This window comes from Pan paniscus, chromosome 14, assembly GCF_029289425.2.
Source record: "Pan paniscus chromosome 14, NHGRI_mPanPan1-v2.0_pri, whole genome shotgun sequence".
Classification (NCBI taxonomy): Eukaryota; Metazoa; Chordata; class Mammalia; order Primates; family Hominidae; genus Pan; species Pan paniscus.
In genome coordinates, this window is record NC_073263.2 from 43,259,161 (window position 1) to 43,272,552 (window position 13,392).

Sequence of the window (13,392 nt, forward strand, 5' to 3'; positions counted from 1 at the left end):
CTGGTCTCAAGTGACCCTCCCACCATGGTCTTCCAAAGTGCTGGGATTCTATTCATATTTTGAGTGACTGGTCTTAGACTCCTGACTCTAAAATCTGCATATTAATGTATGCCTGTATAACTAAATCTGCTTCTGTTCTTATTGACCCTGCATCTGTAAATAAAATGCTGGCTTAACAATGCAGCATTTCCTGCTTGCTGCATTGATTCTCCACAATAGAAAACTCAGAGGTCACATGTTTTTCCATCCTTCAATTCACCAGAATTCTATCTGCTCAGGAGATTTAAAAAAAAAAAGATACCATTGTTATAAACTCCAGAACACAAAACACTTCTCCATTCCACACAGAAAAAAATCAATGCATGTTCCTCATTTCCTAATTGAAAGGATTTTTGGTTAAACATGAGCTTTTACAGCTTCCTCCACATCTCCATATGACCATCACTGTCAGAACCATCATCTTTGAGTATGAATGACATGCTATATGAAGGGCAGAGAGAAATAGACACCAGGAGAAAAACATACAGAAATAACATCAAAGAGTGAAATCTGGTCAAAATTCCCTAACCTGCTTCTTGTCTCTCCAGGTTGTGTCACAGTCATTCAGGAGGCCTCGGGCACTGCTTTGTTCAGGGGCTCATGTACCCGTGAAGCTCTAACACCTCTCACTCCTGCATGCTCTCTCTCTCTCACTCACTCTAAATAACCACTTGTGGGCCTTACATTTCTTTCCTATAAAAAATCTTTAATGTTTTTACAATTATAATACATGTTGACGGTATAAAATTAGAAAGCCCAATTAAGCCTAGATAAGCAAACTAAAATCATCATTAAATCTAGTACTCAGAGACTACCACTCCTAACATCTGGTACATATCCTCCCACACTTTTCTCCTCTGTTAAAACATTTTCAACAAAAATAAAATTATAAAATCATCCACAATTGTTTTCTAAGTTCTAAAATAGGTAAAATGGCAAGAATACATGTTGATTACTTTCTGGTATGATCTTAGCAAAACCAGTAAAGCATTAGAGATAATTGGACCTTAAGCCAAAGCCATAAAATAATTATGATGTGAGACCTGAACTATCTCCAGCCAGCCCATGGTTCATTACCAAGATGAGCAGAATTAACTAGCAAATAAAGAAATACCTTACTAACTAAAAATCAGAACACCATCCCTCAGCCAGGTCATATGAGACAGTCCAGTCCACAGACAAAGCTTTAAGCAGGCTATAAATATATGTGGTTGACACATTCGGGGTGACATAGTGGAAAAGAGTTGAGGCTGAATTGTTCCTGGTGAGAAGAACAAAAACTTAAGTGCCAGAGGTCCAAAGAAAAAGGCTGGGCATGGTGGCTCATGCCTGTAATCCCAGCACTTGGGAGGCCAAAGCAGGTGGATCACTTGAGCCCATGAGTTTGAGACCAGCCTGGACACTATGGCAAAACCCCATCTCTACATGATATATAGAAATTAGCTACCTGTGGTGGCTCATGCCTGCAGTTCCAGCTACTCCTCGGGAGGCTGAGGTGGGAGAATCACCTGAGTCTTGCAGGGGGTCAAGGCCGCAGTGAACCGGGATCGTACCACTGCACTCCGGCCTGGGCGACAGAGCGAGACCCTGTCACAAGGAGAGAAGAGGGGTGAGGAGGGGTGAGGAGGGGTGAGGAGGAGAGGGGAGGGCAAGGGGAGGGGAAGGGGAGGGGAAGGGAGAGAGGGAAAGGAGAGGGGAGGCAAAGGAGAGGGGAGGGAAAGGAGAGGGGAGGGGAGGGGAGGCAGAGAGAGAGATGTGCATGAAGTGGAGATGCAACACACCACTGGCCATTTTTATGTGCATCCGTGTGTCTCATTGGACTGGGAGCTCTCAGCAGGTATCTTATTCCTCTCTTTTATCTCCAGTGCCTAGTACTTAGTAAGGATTTGCTCATTAGGGGCTATCCCAGAAGCAGTTGAGCTGAAATTGGACAGGCAGGAACAAGTCTGCATTATGCATGTTACAAAAAAGATGAAAATTACCTTCTCTAGTTATAACTGTCCCACTGTGATTTAGGCAAAAGCCATCCTGGATATGTCACAGGTAAATGTTTGTAAATAAGCAGGATATACTTGGGAGGCTGAGGTAAGAGGATCCTTTAAGCCCAGGGTTCCAACCCTGGACAACATAGTGAGACTGTGTCTCAACAACAACAACAACAACAACAACAACAACAACAAAAGCTGGATAATTTTAGGGTTGTAAGCATCGTTAATCCAATTTCTTAACATAGACACATAATATTGATTTTCAAACTCCCAGCTGAATATTTTTCCCCTAAAACATACTGTTTCCAAGGTTAATGTGTGTTATGAAAGATAAAAATGTATGGGAGATAATTATACGAGAGACCTGATATGGTAGATTAATTGCAAAATGGCCCTCAATTCTCTGCTCCTCTTTGTATCCATTCCCTCTGATATCTGACTTTGCAACTTCTCCCATCAAGAGGTAGGGTCAATTTCCCCATCCCTTGAACCTGGATTGGCTTTGTGACTTGCTTTGAAAACAGGATACAGGGGGAGTGAAAGTGTGCCAGGTCTGAGACTAGGTCTCCAAAGGTCTTGTGAGCTTCTCCTCTCTCAGAATTCTGCCTACCACCAAGCTGGCCAGCTGGATGATGAGACACATGTGGTTGTGTGGCTTGGCCATCTCATCACTCCAGCTTTCAGTCAGCCAACCACCAGACATGTGAGTGAGGACACCCTCAACCAGCCGGCTCTGAGACACTCTGTCATGTTAGCACAGATGCATGGCATTTCAGCAAAGAATTAGGGAAATGCAAATTAAAGCCATAGAGAGGTATCAATACACACCTATCAGAGTGGCTAAAATAAAAAATGACAACACCAAATGTTGGTCAGGATGCAGAGAAACAAAGCCATTTTACACTACAAGTGAGAATGTAAAATGGTACAACTGCGGAAAGCATTTTAAAAGTTTCTTATAACACTAAACACGCAATTACCTACTAGTACACTCTTGGTCATTTATCCCAAAAATGTATGACTTTTTTTTCATCCAGCCAAATAAAAACCTATGTTCAAACAAAAACCTGTACAGGAATGTCCATCACAACTTTATTCACAGTAGTCAAAAGCTGGAAACTGGAAACAACACAGAAGTCTCTCAACAGATTGGCCGGGTGCAGTGGGTCATGCCTGTAATCCCAGCACTTTGGGAGACCAAGGCAAGCAGATCACTTCAGGTCAGGAGTTCCAGACCAGCCTGGCCAACATGGTTGAAACCCAATCTCTACTAAAAATACAAAAATTACCCAGGTGTGGTGGTGCGTGCCTATAATCCCAGCTACTCAAGAGGCTGAGGCAGAAGAATTGCTTGAAGCTAGGAGGCAGAGGTTGCAGTGAGCCAAGATCACATCACTGCACTCCAGCCTGGGTGACAGAGTGAGACTCCATCTCAAAAAAAAACAAAAAAACAAAAAACAGATAAATGTTTAAAAACCTGGATTACTCCTCAGCAATAAAATGGAACAAATTATTAATACACACAATAACTTAGATAAATCTCCAGGTAGTTATGCTGAGAGGAAAAAAAAAGACAATCTCGAAAGGCTGAACACTGTGTTTATATAACATTCTTGACATGACAAAATTATAGAAATGGTGAACAGATCTGTTGCCAGTTCACAGACAGAGGAGGGACAAGAAGAGAGGGAGGTGGATGTGCACAGAAGGCCAGCATGAGGATCCCTGTTGGATGAAAGTGTCCTGTATCTATGTCAGTATCCTGACTGTGATATTGCACTACAGTTTTGTAAGATATGACTATTTGGAGAAATTAAGTACAAGGAATCTCTTTGCATTATTTCTTATAGCTGTGTAGGAATCTATATCTCAAAATAAGTTTAATTTAAACTAATTACCTGAATGGCTTTGGGCAGGTTACTAATCCTAAGCCCTGGTTTCCTTATCTGCAAAATGGGGGAAAATAGGACTTAATGAGGCTTAAATTAGACAATTAAATGATGTTTACAGTATTCTTAGTGCATGATTAGTATTCAATAAATGTTACTGTTGATATTTGTAGTAATAGTAACAACAGTCAATAAACATAGTCATAAATTCAAAATTTTATTTGTTAAAGTTCTACCAGATTTGGCAGGGATGGCAGCAAGGCAGACAGCAGTCTGAGCAAAGGAAAGGACGCTCTGTTTGCTCAAGGTCTAGAAAACCAAGAAAAACAGCTCTACCTTACAAACAGCTAGAGAATGAAACAGAAAGTTAAGTAAGTGAAAACCTGGCCCCTGGAACTGGTAAGTTTCTTTTTTTTTTTTTTTTTTTTTGAGACTGAGTCTCTCTGTGTCACACAGGCTAGAGTGCAGTGGTGCCATCTTGGCTCACTGCAACCTCTGCCTCCTGGGTTCAAGCTGTTCCTGCCTGAGCCTCCTAAATAGCTGGGATTACAGGCGCCTGCCACCACACCCGGCTAATTTTTTGTATTTTTAGTAGAGACACGGTTTCACCATGTTGGCCATGCTGATCTCAAACTCCTGACCTCAAGTGATCCACCTGCCTCAGCCTCCCAAAGTTCTGGGATTACAGATGTGAGCCACTGCTCCCAGCTGCTTGAACTGATCAGTTTCTATAAAGCTATGTAAGTAAACATATATCCAAAGAGTCATAGAACCTCGGAGTTAAATTAGAACTTAACTCACTGAACTTTTTCAACCCCTCATGCTATACTGAAACAGTCTCTACAATATCTGATAAAGTTGTTTTCTTAACTTCTAGTGATGAAGCCACTATCTTGCAGAGTAAAATATAATTGTTTAACTCTAAATCAGAGGATGACACTCTAAACTGCACATCAGAATCATTTGATAAACATTTTAAAAATAAGAGTTTAATGATTTTCAAAGGTATGACTTTTTTTCATCACCTTGGAAGATGTCTCTTCAGTGTGTAGATACAGGCAACAGTTAAAGATACTGTATTTACTTCTTGGATGATGTCTTAATCCAGCCAGACTACAGCATAATCAAGCTGCATCATATTAGGGCATATCCACCCACCCATCCATTCATTTAACAAATAATTACTGAGCATCTTCTATGTGTTAAGACACCATGTTAGATGCTGGAGCTGCAACTGTAAGCAAGAGTGGCATAGTCTCTGCCTTCATAAAATGTCTATCAAGAGAAGAAAATAACTGCTTCATTATCACAAAATTATGCACAATGGTGGAGATTAAAGAGGGGCTTTGGGAATACCTCATAGGATGCAGAAGCATCTACTTGTCTGAAAGGTTATCAACAATAAGACTCTCTTCCCTATAGGAATACACTGAGAAAATATAGACCAACTCTTTTTTCATTAGATAATGAAAAGAAACTCCTCATTTGTCTGCCATCATGAAAGAATATCCTGGTCTAAGTACAAGGCTAGAATGTATCACCTTGTACTAAAGGTTTATTTAACATTTCTAAAACCAAGTCCTTCTAAAATGCAACATTAGGTACTGCCCTGAATCACTAAAATAGACAAATGATTGTAATTTACACTATTTTCAGTGCTCCTGGTAATCCTCATGAATGTTAGTACTATGTATTTATACCAGGAAGACACAGAACTCTCTGAGGGATGTAGAGGAACAGAACTCCCACTGCATGCTGTCCCCTGCCATCTGTCCATGCCCTCCCCCGAATGCCTGGAACCCAACGTGTGCATGTTTGCCCCACACTAAACATCCCTGGATCAGTGATGCATTCTGTTTTCTTTAGGGCCCGTTGACTCCATTAGCACTTGTCCACACTGCCCGCCTCTGCCATCATCCCTCCCTTCTATCCTGCTCTCTTCAGCTAAATTGTTCTTCTCCTTGCATTTTATAAGCTGGAACATAAATAAAAATTTCCAAGGGAATCCAAACAACTGTCATCATATATAAAGTAAAAAGACTCTTTGCCCAAAACAAAGTTCACATGCACAGAATTTGTGGAAAATATTTTCAGTGGGACAAGAGGCACTGCACTTTCCTGACTTTATTCCAGGATCACAGATATTCCAAAAGCATTAAAGTGGAAAAAAAAAAAAAACAAGCAAACAAGCAAGCAGATGCCACCTGCCTGGCAATGAGCATTATGTCAATTATGATTAGGATTATACAGAATTTTCCCTAGAAGAAGCTCAAACATTTGTACTATTATCTCCCTTATTTTCCCTAAATTCCTGGGATATGAAAAAGGCAAGTACAATTATTATTATTTTGAGAGGGAAGCTGAGACCACCAAGATTCTAAGTGAGCTGCCCAAAGTCACAGAAAGAGGCCCGAGAGTCTTCCTGCCTTCCTGTCCTCATTCTCCTTCCAGGAAACAATGCTCCCGGAGCAGAGATGCCCACAAGATACCTAATTTTCCCCTCAGGTATAGAAAAATTGAGGCAAGAGAATGCAAATTCCTCAGCACTAAAACCAGTGAAACTTTTTAATAGACATTTTCAATCTGAAGGAAACCACCTTTATTTCATACAAAAACACATGGAACTACCTCAGACGATAAAGAAAATACCCTCATGTTTCTAAATTTGCCACATGGACTCATCACATTTCCAAACACCTTGAAATTACTTCAGATAAATGCAGTAACTCTCAGAGCACTTTTTATACAGAGAAAAAACACACTGTTCTGTGAGAGTATAAAAAACTACCTACACACTTCCACAGAAATGACTCTGCATTAGCATGTTACAAATATCAACTCCCTGCCCACTATCTCTGGATGTCTGCTCACTTTTCAGCATGAGACTAGATTGTTTTCAGAAGAATTTCATTTTGTTGGGAGAGCCTTTCCTTGCTCTTCAACTTGAGGGACTGTAGGTCCTCTTTCTTCGCCTCTGCATCTGCTGAATTTACTCAGGATTCTTGGAATATAACATTTTAAAGTGCTCACCATGTTCTTGCTGCTTTAAGCCAAATCTGTGTCTCCTTCCAGCTCTAATTAGTAAAATATTACAAACTTTTACAGGAAAGGAATTGGAAAGATCATTCCAAGTAGTCAGCTGTAGAACAGGAAGAGAAAGAGCAATAAAAAACAATAAAATAAAATAAAAGTGTGTCTCTGCTCTTCTCTAGGGTCATGCTGCCTCCTCCTACAAATATAATTAATGCATATTCTCCTTGTCTGCTTTTTCTAAACCGTATGTCCTATAAAACTGGCCTTACTGGTACAAGGAGAAGGGTAATGTTTAATGTGCATGGGTGTATCTGAGATGGATAGGGCTGCTGAGATATGTCTTGAGGGATAGCTCAGTGTTGGCAAAAGTCTGAAGAATTCATCTGGCAACATCTCGATTAAGCAGGAAACTCATAAATTAAAGCAGCTCAGGGGCAATTTAAACTTCATTACCCAGGTCGGTCTGGAGCTCTAGGATGAATGTAAACTACAGATGTAGCCACTTCCATTTCCTCTAAGCAAACATCTCCCTCCAGTTTTCCCATTGCTCCCTGTGCTGTCAACAGCCTACTATTGAGAAGAGGGAAAGGTGTGCAAGTTGGGAGCTATTATTCATTCCACAGGACAGCCACGTCTCAGTCTTCTCAGATAATTAGGGATAGATACATTAAGCTTCACAATCAGATTTGAGTTTCTTATCAATTTTCTCACATATATAGTTAACTATGAGATAAAATTTGAATTTAACTCCCTACGATTGTCCCTCTATGTCTTTTAAGTGGTAGTACTAGTAAGCATTGCACTAATCAAAACACAATATAGAAAGAAATGGAGAAGCACAACCTAAGTCTCTAGCCTCCAGTAAATGTAAGCCAGTGGCATCCATTTTCACCAGATGAAAGTTAATAATCTGGGACAAGCACTCACTCGGAATCCTAGAGTACTGAAAATGCACTCATGGTAGCCAGCTGTGGGAATTAGGCAAGATATTTACTTCTTACTATTGACAATGCAAAACAATGCTTAGTCTACCTAAAGTCAGAATATACTTTTTATAAAGAAAGTGTCACATATGAAGCCTCTGAAGCATTACAAGAAATATTTATGGGAAATTTCTATATTTGTTAATGTAATTAGAAAGATGTCTAAGTGATTCAATCCGTTCTCAATTAGCCCTACTAATGGAAGTTAATCAATGCAATGGATAGCTGAAAAAGGCAAACTGTGTAAATACGGCTAATAAATTTACTCTCTTTATTAATGGTATATGATGCATTGAATCTTCTTCATATTTAACTGAATTCATCATTTTTGGAGAAGTTGAAAATCTTAGAAAATAATTTTATTCAACCTTCTTACTTTTCATCCAAGGGAAGTTAGGCTTAAAATGTTTCAGGCAATTACAGTTTGCTAAGTGGAAGAGTTAGGCCTTGTCTTTGTCTGGGCTGCAATAACAGGATATCATAGATTAGGTGGCTTATAAACAATATAAATCTATTTCTCACAGTTCTGGAGGCGGGGAAGCCCAAGATCAAGGTGTCAGCAGATCCGGTGTCTGGTGAGGGCCCACACCATGGCTCATAGATGGCTGTGTTCGTACCGCATTTTCACAGAGTGTAAAGGGGGCAAGGGAGTGCTCCTGGCTCTTTTACAAGGCACTAAGCCTATTCATGAGACCCCTGCCTTCATGATCTAATTACCTGTGGATTAGGATTTAAACACATAAATTTCTGGAGGATGCAAACATTCAGTCTATAGCAGATCTTAATCTAAACATCCCAAATGACATCATGAAGTGGAGCTACGAGGACTCTATTCAAAACAAGTCTGAAAATCAACTAGTTGCTTCAGTGTCTTCTCACTCCAACCCCAACCTCAGTTCAACCCTCAAGCCTCATTCACTTCCCAAAATACCAGAAATGAATACCTCTGAGAACTTCCTAAGTACAATGTCAGATTGATTTAATACTCCAACTTGAATAGAACTTCATGTCCTATTATCTTTCCATAGCAGTTGATTGACATCTTCCCTGAGAAAGTAAGCAATTAGCAATTTTGAGCTAAAGAAAACATTACTGAAAATGTTGCTAGCCTAGAATAAGCAAAAAAGTTTTAGATCAATAATGCCTGTGGAACAACATAAAATGTGAACACTATCTAGAAAAAGAGTTACATGTATTATCACAGATATATAAGATTCATAGAGAATTTGTATCCTAGACTTATGAGAATTTATCTGATTCCTGAAGAATCCCAAAGGAGATTCCACGGTTTTTCACAACATTCCCAGGTAGCCCAGTTTAATGTTTACCTCTCTTACCGCTGACATAAAACACCTATTTAAAACCTGCCTACTGCAGCTTAATAGGCATCCTGTTTATTCTAATTTTGCCAAAACGAGGTCAGTGAAGATTTAAACAGGGGATACAGTGCCTCTTAAGTGTCACCCAGTATAGCTGAGTGACACTTAAGAGGCAAAGTCTACTTTGTCTTAATTGCAGTCACAACCCTGAAACATCTACAAAAACATATTCTAACAAAAAATTAAAATGATTGGAGAGTTAGATAAATCCTTAAGATGTTTGTGAAAGAAAACTCTGCTTGAACAGAGGGCCTTATATTCCACAATGAAACATCCTCACAAAGGCAGCTAAGAAATGAGCCCACTTGTAACAGCACAACCAGGAGCCAGGAAAATTACGATGGAAACACTTTATTTCAAATCATGAAAAGAGTTACACTTGATCTTCTTGTTAGCAGGGGCTGTGCAGACAGCAACATTTACTGCGAAATGTAAGGGCAGATAACAGCTGATTTGAAAGGGGATTGTGTAAATCTAGTTAAAGAGCAACTTTAGAAGATTATTTTCAATTACTAAGATAACATCATGGCTCTCAGGAAAAAAAAAACGGAAAGGTTTGTTCTTTACACCACATACAGTGTACAAAATCTAACAAAAACGCCTGCTTTCAAGCAATAATATCAGCTAACAGCTAATATGCCTTACCTTCACTTTATCCTCCTTCTTCAAGTTGTTTTCAATTATTTCTAACATTTCCTCATGTCTGTGAACAAAAAAGTTACTTTTCAATCAGAAGAAACAGCTTAAAAAACACTGTCTCCTTCAAAATAATTACTAAAGCTTTTACATTTGCAAGTGCCAAATATACATAATCTGTGAGCCCTCTAAACTAGGGCTAAGGTCATGAGGTAAGAGTGCTTGCAACTTGGGATTGATTAAAATGACATTTGCTTCACGGGCAGAACACTTAAATGAGAATGTCTGGGCCTTAGCCCCTACTCACGTCACCTTAACTGATCCATAGGAACACGCCCTGACTTGTACATGGACCAAATGCAAGCTACACCTCTAGCTTAAATGGATAACCTTGTCAAGTGAAATTCCTAGTTGTCATATTCCTCAACATGGCATATATAGAGGGTGCTAATGATGTATTTAGGGAGAAAAAACTAAATAACAAAGAACCTAGTCTAAAGGAAAAACATCAAACTGGGAAGCAGAAAACCCTGTACTTTCCCAACTCTGTCATTTACAACCGACGTGACCTTTCCAAGCCTCATCTTCCTGTACTCTCCACATGTTCTCAACATCCCACCCGCTTAATACTATGCTCCCTGGACATACTGTGTTCTTCTGTGTCTCTGCTTTGAATGACCTCCACCTGGAGAGCCCCTTGGAGCCTAGCTTAGTTCCCTTGTCTATGAAAGGCACCCCAACTCCCTTGTCAGAATTAATCTGACACCCTGCTGTGCACCCCTCTAATGCTTGGTAATTATTTGCTTCCTAATGCTGATCACTCACTGTTAGTTATCTATAGCTATCCATTCCTCGAGTAGCTTAAGTGCTCCTCCAGGGCAGGGACATGTCATCTTTGTATATTCAGAGCTGCAGTAACATTAGGAAGCACTCAGTAAACACTTACGAAATAAACAATGAATCAATGAAGGAATGAATGACAAACTGACTTCACCAACTTTCAATTTCATCACCTTTATAACTCGGAAAATAATCATTACCCAGTTCGTTCAGAAATCATAGTGATCCAAAGATGCAATGATGCTTTTCACATCGTTAGGTAATGATTATAATAAAGATAGTAATGTTAAAAAGTCATAACATACAAATAGAGTATGATGTCTTCACATACGGTCTGCCTATACTCAATTTCAGTATCTTTCTTCTCATAAAAAGAAATTTAAATTTTAGCAAAAGGAGAGACTTCATTGTCCAAAAAGTGTTTTTTTTTTTTTTTTTTTTATTATACTTTAAGTTTTAGGGTACATGTGCACATTGTGCAGGTTAGTTACATATGTATACATGTGCCATGCTGGTGCGCTGCACCCACTAACTCGTCATCTAGCATTAGGTATATCTCCCAATGCTATCCCTCCCCCCTCCCCACCACAGTCCCCAGAGTATGGTATTCCCCTTCCTGTGTCCATGTGATCTCATTGTTCAATTCCCACCTATGAGTGAGAATATGCGGTGTTTGGTTTTTTGTTCTTGCGATAGTTTACTGAGAATGATGATTTCCAATTTCATCCATGTCCCTACAAAGGATATGAACTCATCATTTTTTATGGCTGCATAGTATTCCATGGTGTATATGTGCCACATTTTCTTAATCCAGTCTATCATTGTTGGACATTTGGGTATATAAATCATGCTGCTATAAAGACACATGCACACGTATGTTTATTGCGGCATTATTCACAATAGCAAAGACTTGGAACCAAAAAGTGTTCTTATGACACTAAAACTAAACCTCTAAAAGACAAAAGAATCATTAGTCATTTTATATGTGCTTCTCCTTCCATGGATTAGCTGCATTTTTCTGCTTGGACATGTGGCTAGACACAGATTCTACTCTGTGATATGCACTGGACACTGCATATTCCACTCCCGTGTTGCCACCTCAAAACATTCTAAAAGCAAAATTGCATTTATCTGGAAAAACAGGTCCCTGATGCACTAAAGGACTGAGGCAACCCTTTGAAGAAAGGGACTGAGGGATCCTGAAGGTGCACAGGAGCAGTGATAATGGTCTCATATTTCAACTGTAGGTAACTGCGGACTGTATGTTAAACATTTTCCTCTAAAGACCTACATTCTTTCTAACCAAAACACTTTCTTGTCACAGAGAGAGAAAGAATTATCTTATTTGATTAAGGCTACTGCTGTAACAATAAATCCTAACACAGTTCATTCACTTGAGGAAGCATAGTATCCTAGCCACGCACTCAAGCCAAAGCACCACAATCGTCCCAGCCTCCGGGACAATGGGGTAGTGCACTGCTATAGCTCAACTGTAGAAAGGTAAACTTTGGAGCACTGAAGTCCAAAAACGTATTCAGGGAAAGGTTATGAGCTTGTATTTCATGATTATTTTAAGGTGACAAATAATTAAAATTATATTCAAGTCCCAATGTTCCCATTGCTCAGAAGAGTAAAATAGACTTGGTTTCTAAATTTGTAGACACAGACAAGGTCAAGCTACGGACAGTCAAAAACCATCCAAAAAAATTAAACTAATTTCATCATGGAACAGAAGAATGAGAATTGAGAATTCTCACTAAAAGGATGAAAAGGATATCCCAGCTGCAAGTTATCATAAGCTAGTTGGCCCATCATCTGCCCGGCTGCAGCTGTATCCAACTCTCAGCTCACCCAAAGAGATTCACGCTCTCATGGTGCCAAAATGAATGTCTCTCTTAAAAAAAAAATTGCCCAATTGAAAATAACTCTCTAATCTGCATCCTTTCAATAGAACTGAAGTGCACTTCACCAACACAGAGCACAGGCATCTTGAATTAGTAGAGAACTATTTTTAACACATGAAGGATAAGATATGAAATTAGTTTCACGGGGAATGAGAACCTTGGAGATTATTTACTTTGCCTTAATTACTCTGACTCACCATTAATTTAGCTTTCCTAGGGCACTAAATATTTCACGCTAAGATTTTCAGTATAAAGAGACAGGAGCAAAAATTTGGAGCATTGGAAGTTTGCAGTGGCATCTTCAACAATGAAACACAGATGTCCCCATTGGGCACTGAAGGCCATTCAAGTATGCACTGTTCAATGACATTTTTAGTTACTGTTTCTGTGTTGTTTTTAACCTTGGGATCAGAACCTGTGCCCTGAAGTATGCAGGGAGCCAAACTTTATGCAGCTTCTGTTTTACTCCTCAGCCAACAATATCACCAGTGTTCACAGCTACTCCCAGCAACTGCCAAATAGGGCAGGCAGCAATTGCCTCACGCCAAGGAGGGAAAAGTTTAGACTGTGCTTTAAAAGAAAGTTTCTAACAATCAGTGCAATTGGGCAATGAAGTCAATTCCCAATAAAGGTGACTAAGGAGACAGTACAGCAGATATGCTGTAATGGGTTCATTAGAGCATCAGTGGGAAATAATGCAC

At 39.5% G+C, this 13,392-nt stretch overlaps 1 protein-coding gene across 1 annotated transcript in view; it reads right to left on the minus strand.

Annotated features, from left to right (window-relative positions):
• Positions 1-13,392, minus strand: part of LOC134728814 (uncharacterized) — a 182,537-nt gene that overhangs the window by 147,884 nt on the left and 21,261 nt on the right. Inside the window, exon 5 of the mRNA XM_063595886.1 lies at positions 9,957-10,014. The gene's annotated coding sequence lies outside the window, so the exon portion shown is untranslated. The remainder of the gene's footprint in view (positions 1-9,956; positions 10,015-13,392) is intronic.